The sequence below is a fragment of the Poecilia reticulata genome, linkage group LG4 (genome assembly GCF_000633615.1).
Source record: "Poecilia reticulata strain Guanapo linkage group LG4, Guppy_female_1.0+MT, whole genome shotgun sequence".
NCBI lineage: Eukaryota > Metazoa > Chordata > Actinopteri > Cyprinodontiformes > Poeciliidae > Poecilia > Poecilia reticulata.
In genome coordinates, this window is record NC_024334.1 from 16,927,425 (window position 1) to 16,949,915 (window position 22,491).

At 38.4% G+C, this 22,491-nt stretch overlaps 1 protein-coding gene across 6 annotated transcripts in view; it reads left to right on the plus strand.

Moving 5' to 3' along the window:
• Positions 1–13,572: 13,572 nt before the first annotated feature.
• The window catches only part of lpp (LIM domain containing preferred translocation partner in lipoma), a 187,048-nt gene continuing 178,129 nt past the window's right edge, over positions 13,573–22,491 (plus strand). For 2 of the 6 annotated variants that reach the window (XM_008407672.2, XM_008407670.2), the window contains exon 1: positions 13,573–13,739. The gene's annotated coding sequence lies outside the window, so the exon portion shown is untranslated. The other 4 variants (XM_008407668.2, XM_008407673.2, XM_017304533.1 and 1 more) reach the window with 2 other exon arrangements.

Below are 22,491 nucleotides of genomic sequence, written 5' to 3' on the forward strand. Positions count from 1 at the left end.
TCGATGTGACAAGTCATTAAAAAACATGCACCGTTGTCATCCTCCTGCCACTTCTTCTTTTCTGCCAGTAGTAACATCCAGTTGTTCATCATATTTACATTTTGATACAGCCGAAAAACTACCTCATCCTACTGCAATAACTTTTTTGTCACGTTTTCATTTCCATTAGACAAATTTATTTTGTAATTCTAACGTTTCTTGTGTTATTTTACGGTCAATGGAATCTCAACTCTTGTCTATACTCAATCATTTTTGCAAGGTCGCCCACTGCAAAGAGAAACACAGGACAGACAACAATGCTCACACACGCACGCACACACACACGCACGCACGCACGCACGCACGCACACACACACACACACACACACACACACACACACACACACACACACACACACACACACACACACACACAGGTCATGTTTTTGAACTGTAGGACTAATGCATAAATGAAAGAGCCCAGGCTGGGATCCTAATCCAGAACCTTCTTGCTGCAAATTAACAGTGTTAGTGTATAAAAGAAATGTCTAAGAAACTTTTTTATTCTCGTTTGAAGGTTACGGTGTATTAAAACTATGACGCAAATGCAGTTGAAAGGCCATTAACTAAGAGTTAGCTTTGACCTTGCTCCGTTTTCTAAGTTTAACATGAATTCAGATCCAGATGAGCTAAAAGCAGACCACATTTTCTGATGATTTCATGGCCCATCAGCTTTGAAATGTGTTTAGGAAGCATGGTGATGCAACAATAAATATCAAAATGTCCATATTTACCCAAATGAAGCGAAGGCTTTGGAGATAACAAGGCCACCAAGTCAAGTTTAGTAAGCTTTTCAAAATATTCTGCTAAATAAATAATGAACATCTTAACTGAGTTAACTTTATTCTTTTACAGCAACTGATTTTTCTTTCCAATTAAAGTTCAAAATATATTCTATTTTCCTGAATGAATCATTTTTTTAAACATAGTTTTAACAACACTTGAGGATAATCCAGAGCAGAAAACACATATGAATCAAACAATTAGAACACTGCAGATGCAATAATTTCCCTTTGTGGAAAACAGAATTCGTTTTATATAGGCCTGTGGTAAATGATGGCTTAGATTACAGGACAGAAATGTTTAAAAATGCTAACACGGTTGATACGATACATTTGCACTTAACAGAAAAACACTACTTATTAATGCAGTTATCTAGAGTTATTAATTAAAAATAGCTATCAATCAGATTACTGATTATTAATCTGATAAAACTCAAATAAAAGTGCAATTCTCTTTTGTTTGTCTAAATCCACACTCATCTTTGTTGTGAGGAAACTACGCATCAGTCTTCTGTTCAACACTTATTAGCGACAGGTGACAGAGAACCAACATTATGTCAGTATAATACCCGTACGGCAGGAGAAAGATTGGCTTGGAGAATATTAGCAAATAATATTAGCATTATTTGCTAATAATGATTATTATTAGCAAATAATGCTAATATGTACCATTATTTGCTACTTACTAACAAATAATGGCTAATAAGTAGCCACTATTTGCAAATAATGGCTACTGACAAGTTATTATTAGCCATTACTTACCAATAGTACTTATTAGCAAATCCAATACTGTGCATGTATTAGTAAAAGCAATACATATACACTTAGTTATTCTTCCAAGACCCATAATTTACTACAAATGCTATTATTTAAACTATTTGCAGGTTTTATTCTTTGCTGTTGGCCTTTATGTTAGCACAGCAAAGCTAGCGATACAAGGCTAGCTTAACCACACTAGTTAGCTGAAGCTAATTAAGCACAACTATATTTCTAATTTATTAGTATGATTTTTTTTTATGCCAAAAGAATAATAGTTGTCAACATTGTGCCTATATTAAAAGATTACTTCTTTGATAGAATAAATTATTTAAGACACGGTCTACATTTCCCCACTTTTTCTCCGTTTTGCCACAGTTGTGATTAGTTTTATTTTGATCCCTGCTCCCTGGTTGTTATCTGGCAGGCTTTTTTTGGCTGATAAAATATAGTAAGCATAGTGAGGAAGTAAGGAGTTTACTCAGAGGGAAAACAGCTGAGAAACAGAGCTTCATTAAATGCCACACGCCTTCCTCCACGCCGCTAAAAAATGATTTCAGGATACAACAACAGAATCAAGCATTAAAAAAAAACACCACTTCAAAGGTGCAACACGAAGCATGCGAGTGCAGATCATTTATGCTAAGACTTCTTGCTGCAGGCAGGGATTGTCTGTCTACCACTTTAATACATATTTACATGCTAAAACACAAGAATTAGAATTCATTAGTGCAATCTAAGGTCTAGATCTAGATCAGGAGTTGTCTGATTAGTAGCTTTGGGACATTGTTTTTGTAGAGAATGTGCCAGTCGCCTACTTTTGTTTCTCCCCGTTTAGCTCGACTCTCTGCAAAAGACTAAACTCCGCTATCTCTGCTGTAATTAACAGGGCGCACACAATTCCCAGACACACTATTTGAGGTTTATTGGGATCTTTTGTGAATATTTGACGCTTTCTTGAAGCCCCTTCAAATAAAAACAACAACAAAAAAAAAGAAAACTATAACGACAACAGTCAGAAACTGATACAAAACATCGCTGGTACGAAAACATCGTGCCAGCCGTATCGGTTTCACTTTTTCAGAGGTAACCTGCATGATATCATCGAGGGCCTTTGATTCCTGAAAACTGGGCCTAATCGAAACCAAGAGGGCCGCGTTCTGAAGACGATTGTTTTGTCGACACACACACACACACACAGAGGATCCTGTCGCCGTACAACGAGGAAGCGCACGTTTACTGTGCAGCTGCTGTGCTGTGTTCTGAGTTTGAGGTTCACCTTCACAGAGGAAGTGGTGGTTTGTGTTGGGGAGGTGGAGAGAGGGGGGTGGTGGTGGAGGGGGGACGGTGTTGCAGCCAGCGAATAAAACAGGATATCCGATGTTGGAACAATTGATAAACTGAAATTTCACAAACTTTTTTTTCTGACTCTGATCCGTGTCAACTTTTTTTTTTTTTTTTTTTGCTTATTTACCACCCACAAAAAAAAAAAAAAATAGAAAAGAAAATGCTGGAAATTTCAATAAAAACTAGTGGAAACAATCATTTTTGGTGGAGTTTTTCCTTTTTCTTTTTTTTTTTCAGATCTTATGGATAAAACGTAGAGGTGCTCACACCAGCTCCAGAACTTCAAAGAGCCTCTTGATTCCCTCTAACCGAGCATGTTAATTGGTGCTTGATTGATAACTTGAGTTCACAGGCGATGGCAATGTGTCATCTAAACTGTTCCAGGGTGTCTTTGTGAAATCAGCTTTATGAGTTTACGAGAGGAAGAAGCATCACTGGCGGGCCCATTAGAGAGAGAGAGAGGAAGAGAGGGGGGGGGCAAAAATATGCCAGTGTGCATAGTTGCAAATAAGCTGTCACACATTACAAATGAGATTACCTTTCTGCAGTTTGCCCTGCAACTTTGACGAGGGCAACGCACGGGGTAAGACGGTGAAACAGCTCAAATAGTCTGCTTTTTTTTTGTTTTTTTATCAGTGTGCTCGATCTGCAGAGCTCTGTTTATGCTTTCTTCATGCATGGCTAAGAAAAAAGTACATTCACAGCTTGAAGCGCAACGTAATCAGCTGCGGCAAAGTGCAAATTATCTGAGAATAGATAGCGCTCAGAATGGGTTTATTTATTTCTACAGTTTTGCCTCTAAAAACAACCTCTTTTTAAATGTATTTTTTTTCTCCCTTGGCTGTCGTCTCGTAGAAATGAATTGATAATTGTATCGCTCATCCATCACAATTTTTTTTTTTTGGGGGTGGAGAGATAAGACGAACTATATCCGAGCGCACCGGCACGAACAAACACTAAAGCCACACAATGTCACTATTATGAGGGGGCAAAAAAAAAAAAAAAAAAAAAAAAAAAAACTGCAGCCAGGAGAAGAGAAAAGGAGGCGAAAAAAAAGCAGTTATTGTATTTGCATCCAATCACAGGCATGCAAACTAATTGTCTAGTTTGCGAGATGGAGATCACTGAGGTCAGGACAGGCCCACATGAAACGAATGCTTTGTTGGCTGGCGCTGACCAACAGCGGTGTTTTGAGCTTCCACAAACGGGGGAAAGAAAGAGGCAGAACGTCTCCAGGTTCTTGTGAAGTGACCGGAACAAGGGAGAAGTCATTATTTTACCAGGATGTGCTGAAGCGCTCTTTAAATGAGTCGCTTTATCAAAAACTCTTTAACAAGTCAAAAACGTGGACACTAATGTCTAAATAGCAAGTGAGCGTGTAATAGTCGCTGTTAATGAAGCAGTGAAGCTTTTGTCTGGTAAATATTCACATACATTTCTTGCGTCGAAACCTTGTGGCTTGCAGCGTAAATACGGCCCAGATCATGTACAGGCAGGTATCATGTTGGACTATATGATATTAAACAACAATGTTCACTGCCATGTTTAAAAATTCATCCACTAAGGCATTGATGTTGTTTTGATCACCCACTGTCCTCCGCAACGTCTTTCTACTTGCTTCATCCAAAGTAAAACAGAATTTCTTAAATAAAATAAATGATTCAGCCAAACTGGGTACAAATAAAAAAGTTAAGGTCATACACTACGGTATAGGCCTCTTATTTTACTTCAACTAAGGAGTTTTTCTGGTAGGAAATGAGAGAGACAGCTCTCAAAAGACGATAAAAAAAATGTAAGGAGTATCAAGTGTTGAAGAAAAAAAGAGTTTTTATTTGATTATTTTGCTTTTGGTAGTGATCTCTTTAGTCTAGGTCTCTTTGACATCACCCTAAACAAACCATCAAAAACACCCAAAAGTCAAGACTTAAAAGTCAAGCTTAAGAACGTTTTTATTTTTTCCCAGTTAGAGGAGGCCTATTGGGAAATCTTTAAATAAATAACATAACAAAAGTAATTGAAAATCTACATCTGCCAGGGGTGGGAATGGAGCTTAACTGCTTATTGTGTGGTCGTGGTCCTCGAAGGCCATTGTCCCCCATGTTTTAGTTGGGTCTCTGTTCCAATAACTGAATCAAATGGCTGAATAAGTTTAACTTTCAAGCAAAGAACTGGATCTTGGTGGGTCTATGTGCCTCGTTCAGTACAGAGACTCCCATTAACGGCCAGAAAATGACAACAATTTCACAACAATGTCTCATTCTTCATACAGCAAAATAACACAAAGGCTTAAATTAACTAAAAGTAAAAGGTCTGTTCACTACCTTGCAAAATATATAGAATATAATTAAATCAGCCTCAAACCTTACCCAGCAAACACCTTGATATAAACCAAACATTAACATTTTGGTTTATATGTGTTTCTGTTGTAACAGCAACAGAAACACAAAAAGTCAACAAGAGCAACATTATTAACAATAAAAAAAAAAAATCTTAGAAACATTTATCCAGAGCAGCATTAGCATTATGCTAACCAGAGCGACATAAGCATAAAAAAACACAGCAACATTCAAAACTGTCTACCAGAAAAGAACAAATGATAGCAGCTGATGAGCAGACAAAATAAATAATGAACAGCACGTAGTTGAACAATGTGGATGCTAAGACTTAAAAAAAACACGTTGAGCAACAGAAGCTGTAGCTTACCAGCTATGTGTAAAATCCTCCTCATTATTCAAGGTGGAAAATTCAGTCCAGGCCAGTATTCCCCCGACTGTGGTCTTAAACTTTATCACCCGAGTGTCTGAAAACTTTATCACATTTTCTGTAGCGAGCGAATTTCCCATTCGCCCATGAGTTCAGCTGTGCTAATTGGTCATTCATTCCTCTAGCAACCATTGGCTACTTAGCTCCACTTCTGTGGCGCTGCAGGAAAGAAAATGATATGAGTCTGTAGAGGGAAATACATTGTTGAAAGAGAGTGAGTTGGTGGAAATGTTGCGTAAATAATCCATTGTGTCTATTAATTTTACATCATTCGTAAATATAATTTTTAGATACTTCTGTGAAGGCGCCCCTTACGGACCAGATGTTGCTCAGAACTGGAATGAAACTGCTCTGCTATAATCATCTTATGAAGAAAAAAAAAAACTTTTTAAAATAAAAAATTATGGAATTGTATTCCATCCATCCATCCATCCATCCATCCATCCATCCATTTTCTTTACACCCTTGTCCCTTATTGGGGTCGGGAGGGAATTCTTACTTCTATTAAATATATATATATATATATATATATATTGTTTAAATAATTTATATATAAATTATTTAAACAATATATTCATGACAATATGGTGTGAGACAGATAATCTGTGAAAAATTGAGCTCCTCTACCTTCTCCCCGTACTAACTAGAAGCAACCAATCAGAGTCAGGAGGCGGGTTTTAGTGCTGTCCGTCATGCTTGTGTACACTGTTTATTCCCCTTTGCTCTCTGTTACACTGCAGCTTCTTCCTGACAGCGGAGCCGGTCATGAATGCTAAGGATAGTTAGCATTGCCACCAATGATGGCAGATAAACAGCTTTCCTGGAACAGTAAGTTGATTCTCCACCATTAGCACATTTAGTGGCGCATACATGAAGTTGATTGGCAGTGCTAAGACCCTCCTCCTGGCTCTGATTGGTTGTTTTTGGTCAGTATTCTTTAGGGTAATACTAGCACACAGAGAGAAGGTGGAGGAAATTTTACTTTTCACACATTATCTGTCTCATACTTTCACAGCGAAGTGATAGTTTTAACAAATATAAAACAAAAAAAATTTTTTTTTAAAATAAAAGCTACATACTGCAATTTTAAGCTCTCTTTGCAATTAAGAGGCCTTGGAAGAGGGAGTCGATATTAAACCCCCCAATGGAACCACAGACCTCACATGGGTCATACTCAGTGTTGGGAAGTAACTTACTGTACTTAAGTACAATTTTCGTGTATCTGTACTTTACTCGCACGCGGAGCTCCAGACATGCGCAGTGGTTTCCTCTGAGCGGGAGAAGATGTCTGTCTAATGTCAGTAATATTATAGCTGCATAAATCATAAGATATGGCGACATGTAAAACAAGCAGCGCTTCGCTTTCACAGACGTTGGGGACTTTGTCCACCTTTTAGCGTCACTTGGAAGGAAAGCTTAAAGAAAGGTAAGATCTGTGGACGTGATGCTTGCTAAGCTAGCTGTACAGAGACGCATATGTTGCATCCGCGATGAAAAAGAGTTGTCACTCATGCGCTGAATTATTGTGCGGAGGTGTTGACTGAGGTGTTTCAAATATGGGACAACCTGGTACCAAAGTCTGCATTATTATGACATTCAGGAACGATCCGATTCTTCTGGACGGATCTTTACTGATTACATTTATTTCAGCTCTAAGTATTTAATATCTAGGTGTTTTATGGGAATGTGGATCTTTCAGATCAATTTGAGAAGCAATTTTAATAGGTAAAACTTAATTTTTTTGTGTCACGTAGCGCGGGGTGCTGGTCTTGACTTGGTCTTGGGTAGGTGGTCTTGACTACAACTCTGCTCTACTCCTCCGTTGCCTGTCCTCTCCCACCCACCATCTTTCCATCCCCTTTCTGTTGGATTTCTTTAAAAATAAATGCCACTAGTGGCAAAAAAAAGTGCAGTTCATGTTATGTTTGGACAGGAGAAAAAATGTTTCCATCCCTGAAATTATAATGCATAGAATCACATATCTAAATCTAAACTATGCTACACAGAGTAAACATAATAAAAACATGCTTTATCTGTGGCATTGTTCATTAAAATGGCACATTTCTAATGTATTAAAATTAAATATGATTGGTACACTTAATGATATTGTATTAGGGATTCAGCAAGTACTTTTACTTTTAATACTTAAGTATTTTTAAAAACCAGTACTTTTTTACTTTTACTTAAGTACAAATGTTAATGTGGTAGTTTTACTTTTACTTGAGTACATTTTTGTCTGTGTATTTGTACTTTTACTTGAGTACATTTTTGAGTACTTTCTCCACCACTGGTCATACTAAGATACCAATGAGGTTCTTGGCCATCTTGAAAAGAATTTCTGATGGAGTGAAGTCGTGGTTTGGACCTCTCACATCGAACTTTTTGCACATTTTGTCACTTCTATAATGTTGCAAGTGGAGAAGGCCTTCACTGTGAATTCACATTGAGCTAAAATCATATTTTCTTCCAGATTATATGTCTGGGACCGTCGGAACATAAATGGTTCAACCTACACCTGTGAAGACATGCTAGCCTGCTTAATTCAGCATCAGTTATAACCCTCAGTGTTAAAACGAATGCACACTTCCTCTTTTTTTTTTTTTTTTTTTTTGCAGACCTTATATTAGTGTTCAGCCTCATGCCTGTGAAATATCTCATCTGGTTTTTGTTTTGGAGCCATCTCTTCCTGGAAACGTAAGCAATAGCATTTGACATGATTGTCAAACTGTCTTTTTTTAAGGTTATATCTACTATAAACTCCTCTGCTCATGAGAGCTGTTGTAACTGAGTCTAGCTCTCAATGTTGAGTCAAACTAAGAATAACACCGTGACGGAACCAAGGTATCAAAATACGAGCTTTGGGTAGCACTTTATTTGAAGGGGTGTGCATAAGACACAGTCGTAAATATGACATAACACCTGTCACGAACATAAAGAAGTCTTTATGAATGTTTATGACAGTTGTCATGAAGAAGTGTCATTCAGTAAATAATGACACTTTTAATGCAAAGTTACTCTAAAAGTTGCATTAAAAGTCCATTAAAACTGCCAACCTTGCATGATTTTGTAAATAATGACAATTTAATGCAAAGTTTACATTTTTAATGGACTTTCAATGCAACTTTTAGAGCAACTTTGCAATAAAAGTGTCTTTGTTTACTGAATGACACTTCATGACAACTGTCATAAACATTCATAAAGACTCCTTCATGTTGATGACAGTGTCATGTCAGTCTTATGCACACCCCTTCAAATAAAGTGTTACGGAGCTTTGTATGCTTGTTTAAGATTTGGTTGCACAATAATTTTTGTTTACCATGCTGCTTAATGCTATAACCTTGATGTCAATCAATCAATCAATAAAATTTTATTTGTATAGCACATTTCAGCAACAAGGCATTTTACAGTGCTTTACATTATATCAAACACAAAAACACAAAGTCATGCAACCTAGAATCAACAATCAAAACATGACATTAAGTCAAGTGCTATCATTAAATTGATTATGTTTCAAATACAGCTCTAAACAGGTGAGTTTTTAGTCGAGATTTAAACAAAGTCAGTGTTTCAGCTGATTTACAGTTTTCTGGAAGTTTGTTCCAGAAAATAGACTGCATTCCTTTTTGCCTTCATGCACATTTGGAGAATCCAGCAAGGTTACTTTCTGGTGCTGGTCATAATTCGGTTCCGATTCCAACAAGTGGAACCGCCATTTCCTTCGGACTGCACCGCAGAACTGATGGCCAACCAACCTCAGACTGACCTCATCGGGCAAACAGATGGAGCCAACACCGACAATCCCTCCAGCCAAAAGAGAAAGACACACAGAGAGAGAGAGAGACAGCATCTGACCCAAAAATATGCGCTTTCTCATCCTGTTCTGCTGTATGACTGTAGTGACTGTAGTTGGAAACTGAAAGATGTTTTAAGTTCTCAGGTTTTTGGAAAATCTAATTTTCAAAGAGAGTCGCTGATAGAAATTCTGATCAATTAAAAACCTTTAATGGACTCAATGTTTCCTTCGAAAATGTCAACTGAATTAGATTTTTATGTTTGTGCATGTTTTGTCATTACTTTATCTAATTATTAAAACATACTTCAATGATAAAGATTTCTACTTCCAATAGAATCACTCAGTTTCAGCTGAAGTCTGTCTCATGATTATCAAATTAAATACAGACTCAATGTATTATTTATTTTCCAGCCACACAGTGCCATGTTATAGCATGATCAAGTATGTTACCTGTTAAATAAATTTGACTTTATTTGATGCCTTGAAATTGGGCTTCTGTCTTTTTAAGAACTTCTGGCTTTATCCAACACTCCGGCTCCGGGAAGTGGTCATAGAGTGGGTTCTCTATTAACCTTTTAACAGCGTTTTCACCTTCGTTTCACTAAGAAGAAGCTCCTATAATGAGCTCAGCAGATGTGCAGTTCCAACAGGTGTTTGCTAATTGCTTCTGGCTAGTCTGAAGGAGCTGAGTTGGGGAGGCCTGCTATGTAACGCAGAAGCTCAGCTTGGAAACCATATCTTTGAGGAGGAGCTTCGCCCTCGAAGGCAGAGCTAGGTCCACCCAAGCATTTTGCACAGCTGAATGGTTGCCACGGGAGATTAAAGGATTTCTCAAACATGCATGAAAGAATCAAGGGAACACTGCAGGTGTGGTTTTGATGAGGGAATAACATTATGACATGGCGTAAAGCTGAAAAAGTACATAACACTGCCCCTTTAATGTCTATTTATCTCTTTCATTTCTATAAAATTTGCCACCGGAGCTCAGGGATTGAGTCAAAGATTTTACCTTTTAGGGAAATATAATTATATGACTGGTAATAATTTTGACACGTCAATTTAAGTAAGCAGCCTTATCAGCTGCTGCAGTCTTTAGAAATTCTCTACAGGGATTCATACGAACGTCTGAGTCGGCAGGACTGTACTTTTTTTTTGTCATCATTGTCACGCACTGTCTTGAAACACACAACAGTTACAAACCCGCAGGCGCTTGGAACAAAGCCATTGATAATATTGCTGAATTTTTGTGTTATTGTTGCGTCTAAACCGCGTTTAGCGAGAGAGTCGGCAAAGAAAGCTGTCTTTATGGTCCGTGGAGCCTTTTGAGTGCCTCTCCTTTCACTGTTATCTTCATCGTTTTGGCTTAATCTCACTGACACTACACCCAGAATTTCTAGACATACTTTCAGGATAAACACAATAAGAGAACAACAAAAGGTATTTTTTGTCACAACAGCTAGAAAAATAAATGCATTTTTATGAGAAAGGTGATTTACTGTACAGCCAGATCCCACTTAGCTGCTACAGGTTAAGAGCTTTTGATGCTCCGTCTCATCATGACACTGCTGTAGCTCTCCTTACACCTGAACAAAAGCGCTCAGCTTCACATTGTAAAGTGTCGATATTTACAAGTTCTGACAAATCACTTCTATCAGGTAAAGTGGCTAACGTAGCTAGCTAATGCACAGCTGCTTACATCTAAAAGGTAAAGGGTAAATAAAGTTCACTGTCCTCACGCTTGCGGAGGTTAATGTAGCTCTGCAGACACGATGAAACGGTGAATATTTCATGAAAAAGTGACAGAGATTCGAGACTGCGGTGGGACATTATAAAAGCTCACAAACCATAACCAGACAGGGCTGATGGCTGTTTCTATATAAGTCTAATAAACCAAGCAAATCAATGCTAAAATAAATCACTTCCAGTAGGTTGCTGGGTAATTCCCAGACACTGAAGCCAGCCGTAGACCCCCTCCGCCCCCGTCTACCCTCTTTTGACATTTCTGGTGTCTGGTTTTTAACCATTAAACTCAGAGGTTTGGTAAGTGTTACTTCTGTAATATTTACCAGAAGAAAATCCACTTAATTTTAGATTATGATTGAAGAATGGAACCACAGACACCGACGAGCACTTTTTTTTTTCTCACGTTTCCAGAAGACAGGCGGTGCATGACAGGATATGGGAGCACTGCAGCATGCAGTGCACATTGTTTGCATTTGAATTTGGTCATATTATAACATATGCCAATTCACACTTCACCGGATGAGTGCTTTGTGCTTGCGTCCTTTTTTTAGCCGCCGTCTTGTGAAATGCTGAGTCCAGCCCCCTCCTTCCCCCGTTTATTAGCAGATTTTAAGTGAGGATTAAAATAAATGTTTAAAGTCTATTGGTAAAAAGCTTTAGTTGTTTAGTGTTGCTTTTTGTCTTCCGATTTTCACTTCATAGGTGTCCACTGCACATCGGCCTGGACTTTAGCGTAGGCTTAGCCAGGCAGTAGCCCAGAGCAGCATGTTTTTGGGGGGCTCCCAAGATCAGGTTTTCTTCTTTTAATGACAAAATATTTTAGCAAAAATCACCTTTATCACTCTGAAGTATAGATAACCACATGTAACTATTTAAAGCAATGCTGTGAGAAATCCACCTCAAACCTAACCCTTAACCCCAAGACCATCACAAGTAGTAGTAGTGCTTTTTATTTGTCAGATTATTTCTACTGTTTTCATTTAGAAAAAACAGCAACAATGGGAAAAACAAAACAAAACAACAAAACAGTGTGAAGGTTGACTGCATCAATTATTTATGAGTTAATAATTTAATAGTAAAAGATGCCTTTAGAAAATCTGTTTTTATGTGATTGAGGCCTATTGGCCTTACTTAATTAAAGCTTGTGGTATGAAATCTCAAGATTAAAAAATACCTTTACATTTCTAGTCAAAGTATTTGTAGCAAACCACTATTCGGTTCTTGTCACTTGTCTGGTGAAATAAATGTGAGCTATTTTAATGAAGCCTAAATGCGAAAGCTGGATTTATTTATTTATTTTTTTAGCTACACTTGAAACTCTTATTTTGAAGTAAGAGAGGAAGTGGTTCCTGAGTTGCCCTGTTGTACAGACTGAGTTAAAAACTGTAAAATTGTTTGTGTGACATTTTATGAAGGGAAAAATAATGGTGACATCGTATAAGATATGACTAAACTTTGAGGATAACAAAAGAGGCTAAATGTTAGCTGCTAATGACGCAGACACTACCTGTTTTTTAGTATCTAACTAAAGTGCAATTTTGAAATGAACCTCGACCATACTTGATCATATATTGTTTAAAACACTAAAATACTTTGAACAAATCTCAACTGGATCATTCTATTCTCAAAAGAGATTCTTTTTAAACATTATTTGGCACTTTTACTCTTTGAAAAAAAGTGGGTAAAGTCAGTGCACGTATCAATAGTTGTATGTTTTTCATTAGATACCTGTCAAAAAAGAAATACATGTTAATTTTAAAGTAGAATACATTACAGCTCTCATTTCCTATGAGAAGCAAAGTTCTTTGTTTGAATATTTTGGGCTTAATCCAAGCACAACATTTAGCTCGAGTAGTTTTACCAGCATGTATTTGATCACAGAAACATCTGAACATGTAAACAACATAGGATTTTGAACAGTTTTCTTTGAGAATTTTCCCTATAAGGGCATTCAAAACATGCTTCTCCTCCAGTTTGGAGCCATAAAAAGAAACACAGCTGGTATTTCAATTTAATATTTTATACTTTGAAAATGAAAAACCTCTGGTTTGTGTTGACTGATGATGAGAACATCCAGTTATCAAAACTTGCACAGACTGGGGTAGAGCCCCCTTAAAACTGTCTGAAGCCCAGAGACCTGGAGATTCCTGAATACGCCTCTGACTGTACAATAAACGTGGAGATGTTTAATTTTATGTGTCTCTGTTTCTCGGCGACATATGTTATCGCAGGGAGAAGTAATGTAAAGTATATTGCTCTTTTCCCTCTGTGCAGACAGCAGTGTGTGAGTGCTGTGCCGCGTGTGTGTGTCAGTGTTTTGGCCTGCTGCCTTACATGGGCAAACCTCTGATCTGACTGAGACGGCTGGAATTTCAGGGCGTGACGTCACTGCCTTCAACTCTCCCACAATTTGGATCAAGAAAAGTTGGACTTCTCCCTTTTTTGGGGGGTGGGGGGGCTGTCTTTTTTTTTTTTGGTTGGGACTTCAGCCTCTCTCTCGTTTCCTAGAAAGCGAGGTAAGCCCGAGCATCGGTTCCACTTCTTTTGTTGAAACGGTTTAAGCTGACCGGGCGCTGCTCGGCTTGGTAAACTGATTGGAGCTTGGAACAGCTCCTCTCTGCAGTTTTGTTCGGCCTTGTTGGGACGCGAATATGAGTTTGACTGTAGCTCGGACGGAGTTAACAGTGAGGGCGTGGACTCGACGCGGATAGCCTTGGCCCGGTAGGAATGTTACATTAGGGTACTAACAAAGCTAACATGTCGCTAGCTCGAGCAGAGAGAGGAGCTCATTCATGCGTTGAGGGGGGAAAAAAATATCAGACAGCGTGTGCAGCCCGTCAAAAGTTTCGGGACTCCCTGCTTCTCTGAAGAGAGAGAGGGGGCCGGGGGGGTGGTGGGTTCTGCTTTAGCTTTAGTGGTCCGCAAGTCGAGCAATGCGGAAGAACAGACTGTCACCGGAGAGTGAAGGAGAGCCCCCTTTTCTGCACAGAAATATGTCGCCGAGTTTCACTATAAAGAAACTCGTGCGCACTGAAGTCGCAGAAAACCGGTGTCGTCCTTATTTATTTAGTTAGTTTTCAGGCGTAGCGGGTGACGTATGACAAGACCTGGCTGGGTGTTTACGACAGCGCAGATTTGCCACGTTAGTGCAGTTCACGGTGTGTCATTAAAGTTGCAGGCAGTTGTATGTCATCGTGGGGTTACTGCGAAGGCTGTGTCCTTTAGACCTTACATGTTAGACCCGCTTATCGCTCATATACGCAGGCAGAGAGATAATTAAGCAGACGTGACAGTGGGCCTGTGTCATCCTCAGAGCACTGCTCTGAGATCAGCATGCAGGCCTGGAGTTCAAAGAACACACCGGGCTCCTCAGAGCTACACTTTACAGCATAATGTAACTTATTTCTTCATATGTAGCACTGAACATCATGCCATATATAACAGAATCATGATATAGGATACCCTCTCTGTGTTTTACTTAATGTTTACCTGTTTCATCATTCATCTGGTTATAAAAAATCTGACTACAAAATGCTGCAAAGTTCACAGTGATGCAGCTGTAATGACATCAAGAGTAAAACATTCACTTCAGGGATCTACTTCCTTGTTTTTAGAGAAACCCAGCATGGGTCGGTGTGGTTTGGTGCCCTATAGGGGTACGCTGTTGCCCCTTCTCCAACTTCAAGTCTCACTCTAGCTGGTTAATGTCAGGTTCGGTTCTAGCCAAGTTGGTTGTGTCTTCTCATGGCAGGCTGTTCCTCACTAAAATGGAGGAACGTGGACAGGCTGTGGGTGCGCAGGTTTGGTAGTCCAGTTTTTCCCAACCCTGGTCCTCAAGGCACACTGCCCTGCACGTTTTAGATGTTTCTCTGCCTGATTCAGCTGATTGCATTTCAGCAAACTACTGTCAGTTGAAATCACCTAGGCTGAAGCAAGGAAACACATTAAACGTGCAGGGCAGTGTGCCTTGAAGACCAGGGTTGGGAAACGCTGCTGTAGTCGACGCTCCAGTGTTATTTTTTGCATGCACCCTTAGGCGGCCAGTTTCTCTGAAATCTCTTGATATATTTGTTTGTTGCGGGTTGTCCTGTCCAGTTGATGCCGTAGATGCTCTGCCACCACAAGTGAAAAAAAGATTTACACCTCAACGTTTGACCAGTTACTGATATTTGCATCTCACCAACTATAGTCTCATTGCAGAATCCATGGGCCAATCAACAAATGCAGTCTGCTGCCAATCAAGCTACAGCTCCGGCTTGTACCACCCCTTATTCTCCTGGGAGAATAAGCCCCTTCTCCCCTTAAGAAGGGGCTTATTTTAAGGTTCTGTGTATTCTGCTTATTCAGGAGATCTTACCACTACCAGTTAGACCAGTGTTTCTCAACCTTTTTCGGGTCAGCGCCCCCCTAGCAACGCCCCCCACCAAAGAATTTGCAGGCTACTTTGCACTGACCATTATTTTATCATTAATATTACTATCACTGTTGTAGAAGTTTTGATTTTTATGCTTGTTTCTGTATTTATCATCAAAAATAATTTCCCAGAGAACAAAAAAGCCATGGGAATAGAAATTATTTTCACAGATGTCTACGAAAAATGCAATGAACATTCAAGTTAAAATTTGTAGGCCTAACAGCAGCCAATCAGAGTGGAAACAACATTCTTATTCTTTGCCATTTTCTAGTTGTTAAATCTTGCACAAAATTACCAGATAAAAGATGTTCAACATGCCAGTTTAAACTTTGAACCATTTGCAAAACGACTGAACTCTGCAACATAAAACATGGATAGAACTGTAACTACATTAATCATAGCTCTTCTTCTCTTCAGTGTTTCTGTCAGTTTCTGGTGGTGCAGCTCTGTGCTGCCTTCAGGAGAATGGGACATCAGAGTATCATMCATAAAMCTTCACCCASAYGGCATTTATTGTGCAAACCAGAGCTTTCAGTGGAAAAACAAAAGTTCCAGGTCCTTTTAATGTCATACAAATATGAGACATGGCCTGTGTTGTATGATACCAGTAGTTAACTGTGCCATTGTTCTACGGACCTATAAATTAATCGAGCTCAGCAATGATGCGGTAAGGTTTGGTTCTATGGGCCGGTTTTATAGTGGAAACAGACAAAATAGTCTTTCCAGCCGCACCGACCTTTGCTGGACTGGTCAGTTTAAGCGAGGCCTATTTACTGTACTTGCTGTTGATTACACTTGCTGTGATTATTACTCTGCAGCTCACAACTTAGGTGCCTGTCCACACGGGAATGTTTCCAGAAATGTCTTCATATACCAACAACAGCCCAAAAATGCTATTTTTACTTTGCTAGAACTGTAAGTGGCACAAAACATGGAGTACAGGGTGCTCGCATAAAGCCAAGAAAACAAGAATGAAAAACAACAAATTAGAGTTTAGCTGTGTGGCGTAACAACAAAGTCAAGCTTTTTCTCTGTTTCATGTTTTATAAAACGAATAATCTGCAAGACCAACATGTAGCCGGCCGCTATTGTTTGTGTAACGCCTTTGAGGTTAGAGGTTGGGCTTTTATGTCATTTCATGAGGGTGAAATTTTAACTATGGAGTCAGTTTTTTTTTTTTTTTTTTAAAGAGTTCCCATTTTAGAAAAACAAAACTTTCTCCTGCACATGGGACGCAAGTCCAGATTCTAAAATACAACGTGGTTCTGTGTACAAATGCCATTTTCATTGAGCCGTGAAAAAACAAGCCGGGTCGACTCCGATTTGTTCCAGCTGTGTGTAGCATAGAGAAGTTCTGTAATCTCCTTCCTCCTAGATGTTGCTGTGCGCTTTTCTGTCAGCTGGCTGAGTGAAGGCATCTGTTGCCTCAATCTATAAGAGTTTTAGTTTATATTACTAATTTTGGTCTCTTTGAGCATTACTACATCACACACCCCAAAAAGGTGTCATACATAATCTGTGACGTCACCTTAGCTACGTGAATCGAGCTCCGGCTTAATTTTTTGTAACACCTAGGTCCATTTTTGTGAACCATTCAGATAAAAATGACAATTTAATTATAAATAAGTTATGACTGTAAGATTTAATATGTTCCTTTAAGAGCAGTAAACTTGTAGTTTTCTTTTAGAAACTGCAATTAGATAAAGTTATGATTTTTGTTTTAAATTTTCAATCTTTGTTACTGTATTATTTTTACACCATGAGAATCTATTACCAGCCTGCTCTGTAAAAGAGAAAGCACATGAGAGAATCCTTGTAAAAATGGAGTTTGATTCTATTTTCTGTTGCACGATTCATACATATTCCAATATAAAGTGCTTTTACAGAACAAACAGCACATTGAAGCACAAGCTGACGCGACTAACAATACATTAATGGAGCTGCATTCAGCTTTATGCATGACTTAAAAAAAGGAAGTAGTAAAATACAAATTGTAGCGCATTGATAAGAACCAATGACAGAAACTGATAAACAGTTGAGATAAGCTTTAGTCTTTGTAGAAAAAGTTGCATTAAATAATAATGTTGTCAGTTCTGATTTAAATTAGTGTCTGCACATGCCAACTTTTTAAGGAAGTTGATTCCAATGTTGAGGAGCAGAGAAACGGTATGGTGCCTTGTTTGGTTCTGGTTCTTGTCCTGGATACACAAAGGTCTCTGATGATCTGAGAGATTTAGTTTTTTTTTTATTACACTTGATTAGCAACTCCAAACTGCAGTTGTTCTCAAACCAATAAGGAGATGTTAAATCTACCATTTTACTAACAGGAAGTGCAGTAGTTTAGAGACAAGTGTCTTATAATCCCTTTTCTTACTGTTGGTCAAAACTCTGGCTTGCGCTGGCTCGCTGATTTTTCTTATTTATTTAGTTATATCTGATACATGCGAGGACACTTTTTATTTTCATTTATCCAGTCCCTTATGTTGGGTTATCAAAAATGTTTTGACTTTGGTTTGAATGTGAAGAAATTAATTACATTACCAAAACAGAAAGTATTGTTTATGTTGTGTGTTTCAGGCTGAAAGGTGAAGCATTTACAGTGCAGTGATATTTTTTAATTTGTTACATTACAAATCATGGACCAGATCATGTTTGGCTGAAAAATTCTTTGTTTATATAGTCTTTTAAATAACTGCACAGTATTATTTTTCTTGTGTGGTAAATGTGTACTTGTATATATTTTTTACCTTTGTGTGAATATTTCCACTTATCTTTATTTGCTTTGGCAGCTAAATTCTATTCTGACTCCTCCCAATTGGTCAAAATTCCTATTTGCTGAAATGATTGGAAAAATTGAGCCAATTCCCCTGCAGTGTCAGCAAATCCAAGCATTTAGAATGCTGCTGTGAGTAAATTTCCATTGTTGCACAATTAACTTCAACTTAGCAAAGTTTATATGTGAACATTTCATTACAAAATTTGAACACAATTTCCATAAATTCTGAGGTGGTTGCAAATTTGTGGAGTGTATATATGTGTCTAAAAGCTGCAAGTCATGTTATAAGATTTCTTCAAGATGTTCAAAATAACTGGGATGGTGTGGTTTAGCTTGAGATCAAATTACATATTCCACAATACCATGGCAGTAGAAAGGCAACCCCGTTATTTAAAGCTGTTTTTTGATATTGCATAGAAATACAAAGCATGTCAGTACAGCATGACTGGTATATTACAATAATCTATTGTACTAAAAACTAATGCTCGAGGTTTTTTTCTTTACATTTTAAAAGAAATGTAGATTTTAGTCTTTAAACATACTTATGACACACTGTAAGTTTTAGCACCACCGTACAGTAGATCATTAGGTGCTCATGTCCTGACAATGCATTTCTAAGCCCAAAAAGAAGACATGCCTTCTTAGATTTAAGCTTGAGAAAATTCTGCCTCATTTACTCAAGTGTATTGCATGTAGTCACTTACTGTATAACTTTAAAGGACTGTAGCCTTGTGGTGACGAAGAAACGTAAATGTCATCAGCCAAGGTGTGGTAAGAGATGATGTAACACTGCATGATCTAAACAAGGGAGAGCGTGTGAATGTTGAATGAAAATGGGCTGAGAACACAGCCTTGAGGCACCCCACATCTTTGCTTCTCTCAGACTTATAATTTACAAATGACACTAACTGGTTCTGGTCCGTCGAGGGAGATTTACACCGAACTGGAAAGTCACAGCTACTTTCCCCCCCCCCGCCATCAGTCAGGGTGTTATGATAAAGTCAAATGTGCATAGAAGGCATATACAATCGTATGGATTCTAGGTTATGGTGGACAGAAATATGCAGAGTGCGCTGTTATAATGATCCTCCCTAGAGTGTTCTTTATATTCTCCTTCTAATTACCGTCTGGATTGCAAAACCCTGTGTATCTAAGAAGAGATGCGCTATGAGATTCTTGTGTAGTGTGAATGAACTTGTACACCATAGTTACAGAGAGTCGGTCCAGGTTCCTCATGTTAAGTAGGTTTTCTGTTATTCATGTGAAGGTCTCCCGCCTCCTGCCGCCTTAACCGAAAACCTTTGTGAAAGTTTAGAGCCTCCGCTCCGCTCCCTCCTCGTGAGAGCAACAAGAACGTCGGTCGAGACCTTAGATGTGACTCCGTTATGAAATGAAAAATAAATCCCAACTTTCTTCTCTTAAAAAGACCGAACACAAAGTTTGCCTTAGATGTGAATTTCAAATCAATAACACAAGATCCCCCGAGGGAGAGCTGTCATCAAACCGAATACATCTGCGTCACTGCGACACATTTTCAATTCAACCAACATTAAACAGAACTGTCTTTAAAATCTCAGGCTAAAAAGGGGCTCATTTGACAGTGCTGATGATGTTTAAGTTGAAAGATAAATGCCTCGGCTGCCTTTGAGCCCGGGCCCCCCTGGTAGCTTCTGCTGTTTGTGTTTCTTGGCATATTTTAATGAGGAAACTCTTGAAGGAGTTTGATTCTGGGTGGTGGATTTTTAAAAGAAGGGGAGAAATAACCCCCCACCTGTTGTCATGAGCAAAAGTGTGTCAGATGAGATATAGTTCACAAAGAATTACCACATAATGTTTCTGTAATTATATATATTTTTTCCCCACTGTAAGAATGAGTGGTGAAAAAAAAAGCCAATTGATATAAAAGTCATCATTTTAATTCGCTGATGCAGATTATGCATAAATATTTAAGAAAAAAATTATCATTTATTAAAGGAGAATATGTTCATGCTGGTCAAAAACTGTCAAAATTGGTTCTTAGTACCCAGACATAGTTTTGCAAATATTTCCAAACGGTTTTCAAATGGATCGCTGCTCAGGGCGTTTTTCCCTTCGAGATCTCCTCTTGTGGCTAGGATGTGGATCCTTCCATCGAAGAATAATGAGTCTTCTAGCTCGAACAGAGCAGAAAGCCAACACAGTTCTCTGATGTTTGCTGAAGGAGGCCTCCGCTGGAGCCACCCTAAAGAGAGAGATGAGTGGTGATGAACAGTTCGTCCAAATATTCCTGAGAAGGTGTCAAAGATGCCTTGCCAGTATCCATGCAACTTTGGACACGACCAGAATGTGTGTAAAAGTATGGCTGGAGATTGTTTACAACGATCACACGTCCGGTCCAAGTTCCTTTTGAGTTTGCACAATCTGTCCTTAGACCAGTGTAAACGATGTGCTACCTTGAATTGAACTATAACATGTCTCAGACATATTGAGGACAAATAGATATTTTGAATAATTTTTTGCCAAACTGTGTCTGATATGGATTCCTCCAAGTCCAACTCCCACCTGCCCCTCAAAGAATCTAAATTGGTGTCATTAAATGAACTGAGTAACGAATAAACTTTAGTCATAGAACGTTTTGTTACAGACTTGCACATCAAGATCTCATCATTTAATTGCAGTTGTAATATAACACACATTGAAGTTAGGATATCAGTAAGCGTTTTGATATATTATGCACCTTTATTTACATTGATGCAGAAAATTAGGAGCCATTTTCATCTTCAGCTTACTTGGCAGAAACCTGAAAGTTTGGGTGAAAACTTACTGATTTTTGGAACTCCTCAAAAATGTGTTTTGTTTGTTTTGCAAACCAACCTTTTTGATTGGATTCCTCAGACCATAACACATTCTTCCATAGCTGTTTTTTGGGGGGTTTTATTTGAAGATTTAACTAGGATTTGGATATTTGGTTTGGGAGAATAGACTTTGGGGGAAACCAGTGTCAAGATGTAGAACACAATGAACCAGAAATTCCTGCAGCTCCTCCAGGTCCACTGTCCGGTGTTTGGCAGCCTCCCTGAATAGTTTAAATCATTCTTTTATGCATATATTTAATAAATAAGATATTGTGGAATTCTTTGTGGTGGTCTTCTACTGATAACCTAATGATATTTTCAGACAAAGACATAATCTTGGTAAATATGTACCCAAAATAAGCTCGAGTACAGGTTTTGGATAGATTTGGGCCTAACAAGCATTTCTTAGCTCGTCACACAACATGCATGGCATAACATTAACGTACCAATACTTGCTTCAAATGTGTGTAGGACTCTCAAGGATGGGTGCAACATGTAACACGGTGCCTTGCCCCGTATTGCAGATAACGTTTTTATTAGTTAGTAGTTTAAAAGAGACGGTTCAGTGTTTTTACCAACTACAGGATCCTCCATGTACTGTTGCTGGTGTTCTGTGTGGATTGTTTACACACTAAACAGATTTGTCAATAATACATAAATGATTATGTAACCAGACACCAGAATTATTGAGCCAACAAGCAGACATTATTGACTCACCTGGTTCTGTTGTTGAAAGAGTTTAGTTAGGTAAAGGCAAGCAAGCAGCAAGTTTCTTCTGCTTATTGAAACAACATTTCTTTACTGTTTACCCTGCATGGCAGGGTTTATTAATGTTTATTAATGGGCATTGATAAACTTGTAATCTTGTTACAAGTTTATTATAACACACTTGTGACTGAATATGAATTCATTGTGCTTTGGAGCGTTATTTAGGCTTTAGCTCCTTTCAAACACCTGATATTTCTGCCTAAATCGACTGACTGCTAAATCATCCCCGATTTTCTTAATTTTGGGAGATCGTTGATTGTCCTATGCTTACATGAGAATCTGATCTTATCTACCAATGTTATCGACTTCGGCAAAGGTCTGAAAATCATCCACTGTCCTCTTTTGCTCTGCCATGAGAGAGGGCAGACTTGCAGTATACCCAGATTCTAGCAGGTGCAGGTAATATTAGCAGGAAAGGACTAGAATAGTCCAGAAATTTCACGCATTCAAGTCTAGAAAATGACGTGAATTGATCA